The 16,017-nt window shown below is 44.2% G+C and overlaps 1 protein-coding gene across 7 annotated transcripts in view; it reads left to right on the top strand.

The window, feature by feature from the left end:
- Nucleotides 1-16,017, top strand: part of LOC119979752 (PR domain zinc finger protein 2-like) — a 212,523-nt gene that overhangs the window by 701 nt on the left and 195,805 nt on the right. For 4 of the 7 annotated variants that reach the window (XM_038822359.1, XM_038822368.1, XM_038822370.1 and 1 more), the window contains exon 1: nt 8-172. The exons of the other annotated variants lie outside the window; for them this stretch is intronic. The gene's annotated coding sequence lies outside the window, so the exon portion shown is untranslated. Of the gene's footprint in view, nt 1-7; nt 173-16,017 lie in introns of those variants that run through there. 7 annotated transcript variants of the gene reach the window in all.

A 16,017-nucleotide genomic window follows, 5' to 3' on the forward strand; every position in this document is an offset into this window, starting at 1 on the left:
AGGCGGATTAAATCCTCTCCTTCCGTCCCCCAAATCCCGGTTCGCTCCGACTCCGGCCTCCTCCCAGCTCCCCACAAGAATCGACTTTAACCCCGCGCGCCAAGCCATCCGGAGCCGATCCGGATCGGAGCCTCCAGCGGCCGGACCCGGAGCCGTGACCGCCTCCCAACAGGTAAACCCAGCATCACGCAGACGTTTTTTAAAATATTTAAAACAAAAAAGAAGAATTAAGATACACTTCTCTCTTCAACGTTTCTAATAAATTCACACATCTTCTTTTGTTCCCCCAGCTCGAACAATAACATTTATTATGTCCCTCAAAGTGTTTCACAAATGCATTTATTATGTCCCTCAAAGTGTTTCACAAATGCACAGTCCTTCCCTCCACCCCCCCCCCGTGTTTTAACGTTTTCCGATACACACAAAAAAAACTTGGTCTGATTTTGAAAGTTGGGAAGGTTGGCTTTCCCCCCCCCCCTTTCCCCCCACAACGAAACAAATACATTCTGCGTGTTTAATCCACTCGGTCGTGGCCGTGAGGAGAGCATCCATCGAAAGAAATAAGAATCGTTTTCGTTTCGACGGTGAATTTAGATTTGGGGTGCGGGTGGTTGGGATCAAAATCGATTACTGTCATCGTATGGGGCTCTTCAGATTCCAGTTTTGTTAAGTCTTTTTTTTGGGAGGATCATATTGCGAATTTGACCAGATTAGGAGGGATTTTATTCGGGTTCAGAGAAGGGGCGAAATAAAATTATGCATTTGTTTCAACGAATGATCGATTCGGAGAAGATGTGTTGCAGTGACAGAAGAGTCACGCTTTTCCTCGTTAAAATATTTGTTGCCTTTGATATTTGCGTTAATTTTGTCTTGTTGACGGTGATTACAGATCATGTACACTTGCAAGTGTAATTTGTTTTGAAGTCTATCCAACGCTTTTTGTGAGAAATTGTGCGCCATTTGTGTTCTGGTCCAGAAGCTGGTGACTTGGTAATGCGCAAATAAAATGTATCTGACATTCTGAGAGTAAAAGAATGACTGATAAATGTGGCACTAACAGCGACATGTAACCCCCCCACACAATGTATTTTCTGCAGTCTTGGTCTTGCTCAAAGCTATTTACAATCAGTAGTAGAAATTAGACCTCAGTAATGTCATGATATGTAAACATGCAGCTAATGAACACATAGAATAGGACACCACCAATGAGCAGCCAGGACACTCAGGGGTGGTATCTCACTATAAAAGGGATGAGGTACTGGCACCCTGCCTCTTTCCACAGACCAACATCTACAGAGTGAGACAGGGTGTATCCTCAGCATCACACCCCAGCACATGGCTTAGAGCAAGGCTGGTTCAGTTAGACTGAGTTACTACATTTAGATCAGCAGAGAGTCCAACTCATTGAGAACTGTACTAATAGTTCAATAAAAGACATTGAACTCACTTCAAAGTCTGGAGCATCTTTTACTCAAAACTGCATCAAGTGGCAGCTTGTGTTATTCCAAATTACATAACGCAACAAGTAAGAGGAATGGCTTCATTAGTGCCTTTGGTTAATAAGATTTTATTTTCCTTCCATGAGAATTCTTGGCATTTTAATGAGTTCCCTAAATTTGCTGCCATTGCTGAGGGATAAAGCAACTCTATAGTCAGCAGATCATTAAAACAAAAAGAACCATCAATATCAGATAGTTACCAAGAAATCCAACAGAAAATTCAGAAGAAACCTTTTTGTCCAGAGTGGTAAAAATATAGAATCGTTTCCACAAGTAGTGGTTGAAGCAAATATTATAGATGTGTTTAAGGGGAAACTAGACACGGGCATGAGGGAGAATTTAGGGAATAAATGATTATGATGGGTACTCTTAGATTCAATAATATGGGAGAAGATTTGAGTGGAGCATAAATCTTGACATGGACTCTCGCTGGGCCCAGTGGCCTGTTTCTGTACATATATCCTATGTAACATTGATAAATATCTGCACATGTAAAACTGCTCAGCAGCTCATGGGTCTTACAGGTAGAACCAATTTGCAATAATTTTCAGACTTGTAACCCTTTTTTAAAAAATGGTTTGGAACTAACCTATACAGGTCCAAAAATGTATTTCGTAATCTGTTAATTTGAAAGGTGCTGTGAGGTGGTTTTGAATTACTTTTATAATTTTTGAACTGTTTTACAAAACAGATCTAAAATAAAAGACAGGATAAGAAACCATTCCTTTCTTGTTGTTTTGATGGGAAAAGCCTAGTATAATGACAAGCTTTCCTTGTACCTTAATTGTGTATTCCGTAATCTGGCATTGTCTGGAAGTATGATTTAGTGGTATTTCCTAGTATATTTCGAGTGTTTAAATTACACGTCTAAGTGGCAAATATTGGAAGTATTTCATTATTTTATTTTTACAATATTAATGTTTTGTATCTGAAGGGCAATTAAAATGATCGCTTTGCACCTGACTTAGGGAGGGGAAAAAAATCAACCAGGGATGCTTGGAGCATGTATGAATGTTTGGCTAGGACAGACATGGTCTTGGTTGTCATGTGCTCCATTTTTAAATATACAACTCAGCCTCGCTAACTTATTAAGAATGGCGACCTGTGTGGATTATCTTAAGGTATTTTATCACCATACAACCGTTGCCCTTTCAGGAATAGAAGGGGAAAATTATCAAGGCAATAACGTGCAAAATGCAATAAGTAATAATGGGGTTGTGGGCTGGAGATTCATAGTTCCATGAAAAGGCTGATCTAATAGTACTTGCAGCTGCATCACTTGAGTTATTGGATTGTCCCATCACCAAATAAATTCCTTGTAATGCCACATTTTCTGTAAGTCATAGCATAATTATCCTTAAAGGTTGAGGAGGAAAAGGAACCATATGTATGAATTATGCAAGGTTAGATTTGTTGGGCAGCTCTCTTCCAGTGAATAACTGACCCATGTCCTAGGCTCAGCCTTATATACGCAATATTTAAAGTCCCTGCAGCATGGTGGCACTGTAGTTAGCTCCAGGAATCCAGGTTCAATTCCTGCCTCAGGTGACTGTTGGCGTGGAGTTTACATTTTCTCCCCGTGTTTATGTGGGCATATTTTGGGTGTTCCGATTTCCTCCTATAGTCCAAAGATGTGCAGGTTAGGTGGATTGGCCATATTAAATTGTCCCTTAGTGTCCAAAACGTTAGGAGAGTTTAATGGGTTATGGGGATAGGGTGGAGGCAAGTAGGGTGCTATTTCCAAGGGCCGGTGCAGACTCGATGGACCAAATGTCCTTCTGCACTGTAGGGATTCTATTATCTTTATTGTCCAATGGAACAGAAAACTGTGATGCCAGATTACTATCTTGGATCATGCTTGTGTTTGTCTTTTGGCTAATTTTGTGCTTAAATATTAATATACTATTGGAAAGTTCTCACGTGCCAATATGCTTTCATACTCGAAAGGGAAAATGCTGGAAAATCTCAGCAAGCCTGGCAGCATCTGTAGGGAGAGGCAAGAGCTAATGTTTCGAGTCTGATGACTCTTTGTCAAAGCTAACAGACAGAGAGAGTGGGAAATATTTATACTGTGGAGTGAGAATGTATGCTTTCATACTGTACAATCACATACTCCTGAATTCAAGCTGTTCCTACCAAGTCAGTAATTCGACATTGTTATCTTGTTTGCAAGAACAAATGTTATAAACTAAAGCTGTTTCCATATTGTTTAAAACAGTGTATTAGTGCTGCTGACTCCAGGGTTTGGGCTCTGCTCAGCTGTTGGCAATTCTCAAAGTAACCTCTATGGGCTGTTGCCAAGAATGCCCTGTTAAATTAAGTCTTTCCACAGCTGACTTTCAGTGAATCCAATGTTTTACTTGGGGTTATTGCTAGCAGTGTAAGATCCTTTTAGCAAAAAGCAGTGACAAAATTCCGAAAGTCATTGTTACCTGTCTCCGATCTAGTGACAATGTTGCACAGAGTGTTTTCTTAAATATGGGGAGTGAATTTAAGGTCTTAGCCCCAAAGGTGTATAACTAGCTCCTGCCCTCTAACACTTTATTGAGAAGCATAGAAAACCATACTGGTGCAGAATGCCATCAATGTTGAAAAGAATGGGAGAGAATGCAAAAGTTACCAAATTTATAGCCGTGGTTAGGTGACACCAAGTTTGGGTTTTAAAAGCTTGAGGAAGGAAAAGATCAAGGGAGGTAATGAGCTAGATTCCAAAGATTTGCTGGGTCCAGATATGAACATAAACTGAACACAGGTTGTGTGGAATGCACATCTAGAACAGGGAGAAAAAACAGTGATGGTGCTACTATTAATAAGTTACATGAAAAGACCAAGATTGTAATGGGGAATTGCTTGAACTATGATGTGGTGGGGAGGGCAGGTGGAGGAGCCGGTTATTAGACAGCAAACTTTAAACTGAAACAAAGTGCTTGGACGAACTGTGATTTTGACAAAATGGTTATTACTCTCACTTTGCAGGTGTAATGGAGAAAAGTATATCAATTGGTAATAGATGCATTGGGTGGAGGGGTGTCGCGTGTTTTTATTTTTGCATGAACCATTATGGCACCTCATTGAGTTACATCTGAAAGAACTTGTATCTACATAGACCTTTTATATCTACGTAGCACCTTTTTATATTTAACACGACGTTAATAAATCGGTGCTTCTTATGTAGAGAATCACATTGCAACCAAAGGGCCCACAACAATAAGGTAAATGAGCCAGGACTAGAAATTGGGATAAACAGCTCTTCCGATAATACACTGGATCTTTTGCATCCTTTATTTGAAAAAACAGAAGGAGACTGAGCTCTGACGATGCAGAAATCCCTTGGTCTTTCTTTAGTATTAGCCAAGTTTATGTTCTCAAGACCTGGAGTGGAACTTGAACCCACAAATGTCTGACTCAGAGGTGGGAGTGTTACCGCTGAGCCAAGCTGCTGTAAAGTTTATTTGACTATTCCCGTTAATTTCTCACACATCCAGCTATTGTTAGCAATTGATTTTGTGTAGATTAAGGGTCTATTTACCAATAGTGCACCAAGGTTAGGAAAGACGCAAATTGGGTCCATGAAATTCAAATGGGAGAAGCTAGCAAGTACACAATATAAATACATATTTGATTGTCTGAGTTTGGGCTAGACTGCCAGGCCATGCAGACTATATGTCGTTTACAGTTTAGAATTTAAAAACCCTACTTTAAAGCATGTTTTGAATTCTGTACCATATGCATAGTGAAATATTTGGAGAATTACCTTTTTTAAACCCAGAGCAAGAGTGATCTAAATGAGAAAATTGTACTGTCTTATTTCTCTGTCGATGGGAAGCAGAATGGCGAGTAAAATGGTATTCGTGGAACTAATGAATAAAATATTTTTTTATAAATTTAGATTATCCAATTATTTTTTCCAATTAAGGGGGCAATTTAGTGTGGCCAATCCACCTACTCTGCACATTTTGGATTGTGGGGGCGAAACCCACGCAGACACGGGGAGAATGTGCAAACTCCACACGGACAGTGACCCAGAGCCGGGATTGAACCTGGGACCTCAGCGCCGTGAGGCAGCTGTGCTAACCACTAGGCCACCGTGCTGCCCCTGTACCACCTTTTCCAAAGCATAAAGGAAGGACGGTATTTCTTTGTTATAATTGAAGATTATATATTTAATAGTGATGGCTGGTTCACTTTTGTTGTGTTAGTGTCTTTTGTTAAAGTGGTTTGGTGAAATAATTGCATGCTACCCAGTTCATGGGGCCGGAGGACTCGTTCAAATAAAACTATTGATAGAGTAATAAAATGATTTTTGATTCTTGACTTTTATATTCAATAGGAACACAATCTATTCAACGTCTGAACTGATTAGCTTATGAAATTGCATTTATAAAATGCATCATTGATGTTGTACAGGTATTTCCCCCCCCCCCAGCTAAAACGTGGTACAAAATGGGCTTATAGTGCAGTTTGTAAATGAGGAAACTTGCCCAAATAGTACTGCCTTCATTTTCATTTTAGCGCAGTTGCTGTGTATGCACCAAGAACCACGTTGTAAACCGCACATGCTCAATCTGTTTTTAAACAACTGCCACTTCGGTCCCTTGACACCCTCGTTTTTTTCCTGGTTGCCGCCTCATTCACCACTACTCTCCCGAGCCCTCACTCTTAGCAAGGGGCGGAGAGCTGGAGAGACTGAGCAATGTGGCAAGAGGGACAGCTTGGGAGAGTGAGGGGGTTGGAACAGGGGAACAGCATGTAAGTAGTAAGATGCACCCAGCGGGTGATAAATAGAGGTTTGTGAATACTCAATTGAAAAATGATTTTTGTTTGGTTCAGGCAGCCAATAGATATTTAATGTAAAATTATAGGTCAGGAACGTAACCCACCATTATTATATAGTTTCTTCTGGGTAAGTGATTTTTGTTTACCATGCTGTTTTTTTTAGGAACAGATTAGGACTGTTACACAAGGGATAGTTGTAGTTGTCTGTTAAAGTAAAATCAAGGCTGAGAAAGAAGGATTTTTAAATCAGTAAAGGAATTAAGGGTTATGGGAATTAGGCAGGAAAGTGCAGTTGAGGATTATCACATCAGATCAATCATGATCTCATTGAATGGCAGAGCACACATGATGGACTGAATGGCCTACCTCTGCTCCTACGTCTTGTGGTCTTATTTAAGAGAATGATTTTAGGGGAACCTTAGTGGGCAGGGAGGAAAATGGCTGCATTTGATAATTCCTTGACACCATTCTCTGCTACTGGACGATATGGGAGTCTGTTGCTGGCTTACAGAGTTGTCAGACAAAATCTAGAAAAGTGATATTTATGCCACATGAGTGTCCAGCAATTGCCATCTACTCTTAGAAAATATCCAAACATTTCTCTCTCTTTCAATAGCGCTATTGTTGCTAACTCCCCAACTTTCAACATCCTCAGCGGGACTCGCCTCTGGCGGGATCCTCTGCTTGTCCAGCAGCGTGTTTCCGATGGCATGGGATGGTCACAATGGGAAACCCCATTGACCGGCTGCCGAATGGAGGATCCTTCTGCTGACGGGGGCACGCCGCCCTGGAAATGGGGCTGGTGGGACGGAGAATCCCGCCACCTGTGTTTCACAAGTGACTAAAGCTTAACTGGGCTTGTCATGTTAACACTGAGCAGTCCAATGGATGAGCGCATTGTGACAATTGGCTAATCTCTTGACCACTAAAAGCCAATCCATCAATTGGAAGGTTCAGTCAGCAGTGTGGTGGCATTTTTGCACTTACTTGGGCAGGTATACCAACAGTAATACTTAAGAAATTTAATGTAATCCAAGATAGCACAGTTCTGTTGATTGGCACTCTTGGCACAGGATTCCATGTCACCTCCTTCACTGGCATATTGTGCTATGGTAGGTACTGTTTCTACAGGATGCATTTCAGAACCTTACGAAACCAAAATTGTCTACTGCCAAGAAGGTCAAAAGCAAGAAAACCATGGACACAGCATTGCCAAATTTCTCCACAGGTCGTAGGTTATCCTGCTGAATGTATATCACCAATCCAACATTCCAACATCATCGCTTCAATCTTCTGGAAACCTCATAAAGCAAAACTGGGCCTGCAGCCTCCTCAGTGCAACTAGTGATGGACAATAAATGCCAGTACCGTTCCCATTCTGAGGAAAGATCGAGTTTTCTAAGGTTAAGTGACATGACGGGACAAGAAACAAACCAGTGTCAGGGGAGAGGATACGTGCAGTGAGGATTTTGAAGAAGAGGTGAGAAAGATGATAGAGAAGTGCTTGAATTTAGAGAAACTGGAGCCCAAGATGAGATCTAAAGACCTGTGCCACTGGTTATCAGCTTCACAACGAGAGTAATGTGCTCCCCAATGTGTTTTGACCACAATTGAGCTGATCTGCTCACATTTGGGTGGCCTCTAGTCCATATTGTGGAGAGTTATCATTCATACAAATGAAATTGAAAGATCAGGTGCTAGGGATTTATTGGGTGTGATTTTCCTAAAGTGGACTGAGCAAATTATGCATATGATGGTCATTTGTGTTCTAATGTTCTACCAATTGGAAATAATTAAAACATAAAGCAGAATTGCTGCAAGTAGAGGTGATGCCTTAGGAAAGAAATCATTTTGATGGTGCGTGATGTACATTGCTGTTCATTGTTTAGTTGCTGGTTGCAATTTCAGATTCTTCTACTGTTGATTTAAATGTTTCATTATTAGGTTGTTGGTGGCAGTATGGTTGCTTAAGAGAACACATTTAATCTACGATATTTTTGGCCATGGCTCCCTCCCTCAAAGAACATTATGATGATCATTATAAATGGCAGTAAAAAGTTAAGTGGTATAACAAATCATCCTTTCATCGGTATGACTTTACCACCAGTTAGTGTCGTATCTATAACTCTTCCACTATAATTATTGGCTGCATATAGTGATACTGCTATCCTTGGTCGGAATGGAGATGATTAGGCTAATCCTGGTCAGTCGCTCTGTATGTGACATGGATTGATTTTTAATTTGCATTATATGGCTATCTCCCATTTGCTTCATTTTGCTGGAAAAGAAACTTGTTTTTATCAGAAGACTTTGCTGCAGTTTTGGTCATGAGTTTTGTGGTTAGTTTGTGGAGACTGTGCTGTTTAAAATAGCCTATTTACTGCAGTCTGCTCTTTATATGGTCTATTTGCTCTTTCTTGAGTAAATTGATTTTCTTTTTTTGCTGTGAGTCTTGCTATAAATCCCACTCCACTCCAACTTGTTGACTGAAATAGTGGAATGCTCCATCTGACCTGCACATCTTTGTTAATGAGGTAAGTAACAGTTGAATCAATTTGGTACATTTGCTTGTTAAACCAGGCACAGCACTTGTTTTTCTTTAAACATAACATAAGAAATAGAAGCAGGAGTAGACCACACACCCCTTGAGCGTGCTCATTCCAAGTTTAATCATCTTAACTCCATTTTTCACTGTCTCCAAACTCCAACGAGCAAAAGCCCAATTGACTCAGTTTCTCATTATGGGACAATCCCCTCATCCCCGGAACCAATTTGCTGTACCACTTTGCTGTACCACCACCAAGGCAATATATTCTTCCTTTAAATATTGTCATGTGAGAGTACCTTTAAGAAATGGGTGTTTAAGAAATGTACCATTAAGAAATGGGTGTTTATTACTGCAGTGATGTCAGAGAGTGGGTGGAGCTGGGCTGTCTGCGAGCTTTTTTACTTTTTGTTTTAGGCTGTTTGCTGCCGGGTGTGTTTTAGTTTGTTTTCAGAGCTGGATAGCTGCAGTCACAACCAGAAGGGGTTTTGTCAGTCTCTCTCTCTCTCTCTCATCCAAAAACTGTAAATCGATCCTTTGGTGATTTAAAACTAATAACTGCTCTCAGTAGTGACTTTAACTTGATGTGCTTCTGTCTAAGTTCTTTTTTAAAGTCTTATGGATGTTAAAAGGACAGCTTAAGGATTACTTAGTGTTGTATTCTTTGGGGGTTGAATTTGAATTAATTGTTGCTCAAATGTTCGCTATGTTTTAAAAAAAGTTAACTTGAATTCATAGAATAAACATTGTTTATTCTATATGGAAATTATAACAATATGGAAATCAAAACTTTAGACCATATTTGAGGTGTGGTCTCAAGAAAGCCCTGTACAATTCTAGCAAGTCTTCCTTTCCATCTACCACCTTATTGCCCGTTCTTCCATTGGGCAGGAGATACAAAAGACAGAGGACACGCACTAACAGATTCAAAAACAGCTTCTTCCCCGCTGTTACCAGACTCCTGAATGACCCTCTAATGGACTGAACTGATCTCTCCACAACGTCTCTACTACACTCTGTATGTTTCACCCGATGTCTGTGTCTATGTATAATACATTGTGTATTTATCGTATGTCCAATTTTTTTCATGGAATGATCTGTCTGGACTGTATGCAGAACAATACTTTTCACTGTACCTTGGTACACATGACAAATCCAAATCCATTCACTTAACCTGTCTGTATCTTGTTGCAGACTCTGTGCACTCCTTGCAGCTTACATTCCCCTTAATTTTGTTTATAAACTTGGGTATGTTACTCTTAGTTGGAACATAGAACAGTACAGCGCACAACAGGCCTTTTGGCCCTCGATGTTGTGCCGAGCTTTGTCCGAATCCAAGATCAAGCTATTCCACTCCCTATCATTCTGGTGTGCTCCATGTGCCTATCCAATACCCGCTTGAAAGTTCCTAAAGTGTCTGACTCCACTATCACAGCAGGCAGTCCATTCGACACCCTAAGTAAAGAACCTACCTCGGACATCCCTCCTATATCTCCCACCCCAAACCTTATAGTTATGCCCCCTTGTAACAGCTACATCCACCCGAGGAAATAGTCTCTGAACGTTTACTCTATCTATCCCACTCATCATCTTATAAACCTCTATTAAGTCGCCTCTCATCCTCCTCCGCTCCAAAGAGAAAAGCGCTAGCTCCCTCAACCTTTCCTCATAAGACCTATCCTCCAAACCAGGCAGCATCCTGGTAAATCTCCTTTGCACCCTTTCCAATGCTTCCACATCCCTCCTATAGTCAAGTGACCAGAACTGCACACAATACTCCAAATGTGGTCTCATCAGGGTCCTGTACAGTTGCAGCATAACCCCACGGCTCTTAAACTCAAACCCGCTGTTAATAAATGCTAACACACTATAGGCCTTCTTCACGGCTCTATCCACTTGAGTGGCAACCTTCAGAGATCTGTGGACATGAACCCCAAGATCTCTCTGTTCCTCCACATTCCTCAGAACCCTGCATTGACCCTGTAATCTGCATTCAAAATGAATCACCTCGCACTTATCAGGATTAAACTCCATCTGCCATTTTGTGGCCACGCTCTGCATCCTATCAATGTCTCTTTGCAGCCTACAACAGCCCTCCACCTCCTCCATTACTCCGCCAATCATGGTGTCATCAGCAAATTTACTGACCCACCCTTCAGCCCACTCCTCCAAGTCATTTATAAAAATCACAAATAGCAGAGGGCCCAGCACTGATCCCTGTGGTACACCGCTGGTAACTGGTCTCCAGTCTGAAAATTTTCCATCCACCACCACCCTCTGTCTTCTATGTGATAGCCAGTTGCTTATCCAATTGGCCAAATTTCCTTCTATCCCACACCACCTTATTTTCTTCATGAGCCGACCGTGGGGAACCTTATCAAACGCCTTACTGAAATCCATGTATACGACATCAACTGCTCTACCTTCATCTACACACTTAGTTACCTCCTCAAAGAATTCAATCAAGGAGGCAAAACCTACCCTCACGAATCCGTGTTGACTATCCCGGATTAAGCTGCATCTTTCCAAATGGTCATTAATCCTATCCCTCAGGACCTTTTCCATTAATTTACCAACCACCAAAGTCAGACTAACCAGCCTATAATTACCAGGGTTATTCCTATTCCCTTTCTTGAACAGAGGAACAACATTCGCCACTCCAGTCCTCTGGCACTATCGCCATGGACAGTGAGGTCCCAAAGATCAAAGCCAAAGGCTCTGCAATCTCATCCCTTGCCTCCCAAAGAATCCTAGGATATATCCCATCTGGCCCAGGGGACTTGTCGACCCTCAGGTTTTTCAAAATTGCTAATACATCTTCCCGCAGAACATCTACCTCCTCCAGCCTACCCACCTGTATCACACTCTCATCCTCAAAAACGTAGCCCCTCTCCTTGGTGAACACAGAAGAAAAATATTAATTCAATGCCTCTTTTATCTCTTCTGACTCCATGCACAAGTTCCCACTACTGTCCTTGACCGGCCCTAACCTCACCCTGGTCATTCTTTTATTTCTCACAAGAATAAAAAGCTTTGGGGTTTTCCTTGATCCGGCCCGCCTAGGACTTCTCATGCCCCCTCCTAGCTCTCCTAAGCCCTTTTTGTTAGCTCATTCCTTGCTACCTTGTAACCCTCAAGTGACCCAACTGAACCTTGTTTTCTCATCCTTACATACTCTTCCTTTTTCCTCTTGACAAGACATTCAACCTCTTTTGTGAAACATGGTTCCCTCACATGGCCATTTCCTCCCTGCCTGACAGGGATATGCCTATCAAGGACATGCAGTATTTGTTCCTTGAACAAGCTCCACTTTTCATTTGTGCCTTTCCCTGACAGTTTCTGTTCCCATCTTATTCTCCCTAATTCTTGCCCAATCATATCATAATTACCCTCCCCCATTATAAATCTATCCCCCTCCATTGCAATAGTGAAAGACACTGAATTGTGGTCACTATCTCCAAAGTGCGCTCTCACAAACAAATCTAACACTTGGCCCAGTTCATTACCCAGTACCAAATCCAATGTGGCCCCACCTCTTGTTGGCCAATCCACATATTGTCAGGAAACCCTCCTGCACACACACGCCCTAGAACTGATCCTTGCATCACTCCACTAGTTACAGGCTGCCAACTTTAAAATGCCTATTTTATCCCCACTTTATTTCCTCTATCCATGCTGATATATCAACCCCAACTCTATTTGCCATCATTTGCTTATTAACAAGCCTTTATTGTTCCACTTTAGCAATTGTCCTGAAGTCCAAGTATACTATGGGTGCGATTTAACTACCAGGTTGCACCACATAGATCAGGGCGCGCCAGTAAATAGTGGGAAATGCCAAAATCTAGATTTGCCTAGACGTGAACCAGTTTTTATTTGTTTTTTTTTAAGTTTAAGAGTATCCAATTCATTTGTTCCAAAAGGGCCAATTTAGCATGGCCAATCCATCTAGCCTGCACATCTTCACTGGGAGAATGTGCAAACTCCACACTGATAGTGACCCAGAGCCGGGATTGAACCTGGGACGCCGGCGCTGTGAAGCAGCCGTGCTAACCACTGTACCACCGTGCTGACCAGGCGTGACCCAGTTTGCAATTCACTTGGCCATCTCCCGTTGGCGAGCTCCGGATCTTGCCCCAAAATGGCGAGCATATCATTCGCACTCATTTGCATTCATTTGAATCCCATTAGCGAGCTTGAAGTTGAAAACAGCGACCACCCGGGAATTACCTGATTCCCCAACGGGAAGTCACGTGGGTGCGTTGAGTACCCTTTTCAAAAACGTGAAGCTGGTGCAATGGCTGCTGCGGGAAAGTGATTAGCCTGGGGATCCTCTTGTGGATCAGGGGAGGGCACCTGAGCACGGTCTCCCTAATATTCCCGACGGGGATCTGGGGTCTAGGGGCTCCTGATGTATCTGGGGGTGAGTGTGGGGAGCAAGGGTTGACAGCACAACTGGCTCGCTGGATGGCACTCTTGAGCGAGGGCAGGGGAGACTTGTGGGATTTGAGGGTCTAGAATAGAAGTCCTAATTGATTGTTGGCCTTTCTCCTTCTCCAATTACTTCCAGATACCAAAATGGATGGTGTCGGTCCCGCAACAGCACCCTTTTGGGTTGCTGGTGGCAGACAAGGCAGCCGGCCGCCAGAGAAGTCTGAAACGATGATGCAGGCTGGAGGCAACGGCACCCCATGTGCAGGGGGTCGCAGCACATCCTGAAGACTGCACACCCCCATCGGGCTGATTAGGAATCCCAAGGTGGAGGCCAACTGCGGCCCAAGGTGTACAGGCATCGTTGGGTCATTCAGTGAGAAGGCGGACAGCATGTGCCACATGAGACTCGGCTCAGGAATTACAGTGAGGCACCTGTGTCACGGACTTGTCACCCCGTCGAGGAGGAGGATACCTGCTCCCAGTGGCCGTGAAGGTCACCACAGCCCTCAACTTTAATGCCACCGGTTCATTTCAGGGCTTGAGCAGGGACCTGTGGTATTTCAATCTACAGCCTATAGGTGCACCGAGGCCCATCAAGATGCCTGGGCTGTAGGATTCTCTGCCATCGCCAGGATGCCCCAGGTCCAGGGGGCAATCGATGGCACACATGTCACCCTGCGCGCACCAGGGAGTGCCCTTTATTAATATGAAGGGCTTCCACTCTCTGTTCAGATTGTGTACGACCACTGCCTCCATATCATGCACGTGTGTGGCCGCTACCCAGCGAGTGTGCATGACAGCTACATTTTGGGGCACTCTGTGATCCAGGACGTCTTCGAGGACCACTCCAGGATGGCAGATTGGCTCTTTTTTTTGGGGGGGGGGGGGGGGTGTGGTGGAGGTTACCCGCTAATGTCCAGCTGATGGTGCTGTGTGGAGGCCTGAGACAGAGGCGGAGAGCCGATTATAATGAGGCCCATGCTGTCGTTGAGTGGTCCATCGGACTGCTAAGAATGTAGTTCTGATGCCTGGACCATTCTAGTGACGCCCTACAGTACACCTCCCAGAGGGACCCCACTGTGGTCTCCTGTGCCCGCCACAACATGGCACAGCAGCAGGGTGATATGCTGGAGGAGGGACATGCGGACTCGCCTAAGGAAGTGGAGGAGCCGGGGGATGGAGGACTGGTGGCGGCAAGGGTTTGACAAACCCAGAGGACCAGGGAATCCCTCATCCTCACCAAATTCTCATAGGACGCGGTTATGTATGTCAGCTCAACCCTGCTCCCTCCCCGACCACCTTGTTCCACCATCCAGAGGTTTGTGTAATATCTCTCCAGGGTGATGGGCCTTTGTCAACACTTGTCAGCGGATCAATGTACAAGGCAGGAGATTGATGATAACTTACTGTAAGGAAAGCTCTGGTGCTCCTCGTTTATGAAAAAGTCTGATTCCTGTCCTTCTGCTGACAGCGTGTTCACACCCATCCGCTGAACAGGGTCAGCATTGGGGTGTTTGATCTTGGACCACTGTGCCTGGGGGGGGGGGGGGGGGAAAGAGAGTTGGGAGGAGCAGAGGGCAACAGGGTGGGAGGTGTAGGCATGCAGTGAAGATTAACGTTACAGAGGCTTTATATGTATCAGGCGTAACATATTTTAATAGTGAACATTTGACATTTCCATTCCCCCTAGCTACAGAGACCCCCCCGTGCTCCTCCAGCATCTTGATCTTTCGTGGTCTACTGCTATGTCCAGGTGTGACCCCAGGATGCACATGACAGGTGGAAACAACCTGCTGCTTTCCACGCTCTCTGGCCTTTGATGTTTGGAGGATGTCTTCTGGAGGGCATGTAGCTGGAGGTCCCCAGTCGACCTGTAGGCGCCAAAGGCATCAGCATGTTACTGTGTTCTGCACTCTGCCCTTGAGATGCGCTGGTGTCAGGAGGGAGGGGGGGGAGGGATTCGGAAGAACTGGAAATTGCCGTGGTCAGACAGGTGACGGACCTTGGTGGCAGACCATGGGTTGGCCTCCAGTACCATCCTTCTTCCTGACAGTGCCTGTAGGACCCTGAGGGACTCCATGGAATGGAGGGGCAGCTGGAGTGAGCTCCAGAGGCCTCGGAATCATCTGGCGGTTCCCCATTGTCTGCACCATGGTGCCACTCCCTCAGCGATGGCCTGGGCCATACTCTTCCTTCAGTGCCTCGGCAATATCCACCTGCACCTGGGACATGTCCCGCAGCGCATGGGACATGACGCTGAGCCCTCAGCCATGGTCATCACAGATTGAGCCAGAGACTGAGCTTGGGCACCACCATTCAAGAAGTGGACATCATGCTCCAGGCATTCCACTGCAGTTGGTACCCTAGCAGTGTTGGCCATGGTGCCCCGCATTATCCGCACCATCACCTGTGCTCAAAGCCTCTGGGACTCCTCCAATTAGCTATGCAGTCGCTGGAATGGACCTGACATCCCCCCTGAATGTTATGGCTCTAGCCTATCATCTGCATCAGCTCCGTTTGGGACTCAGCTGAGTCCTGGGATCCAGCAGACCTCTGACTCCCTTGAATGTTCCTGCCTCCACCTGATGTGTGTCAACAACTTGTGGTGCTCACCAAATTATGCCCCGGAAGCATGTGCAGTAATGACACCCACCGAGGCGTGTCTGCGCAGGTGGAAGGTGGGGTGTTAGCTGTGTTGCCTCAACGGTAGTTTCCTTGGAGCTCTCCTCTGAGGTGGTCTCTTGGGTGGCGGGGGTGGAACCA

The sequence above is a fragment of the Scyliorhinus canicula genome, chromosome 16, assembly GCF_902713615.1.
Source record: "Scyliorhinus canicula chromosome 16, sScyCan1.1, whole genome shotgun sequence".
NCBI classification, from domain to species: domain Eukaryota; kingdom Metazoa; phylum Chordata; class Chondrichthyes; order Carcharhiniformes; family Scyliorhinidae; genus Scyliorhinus; species Scyliorhinus canicula.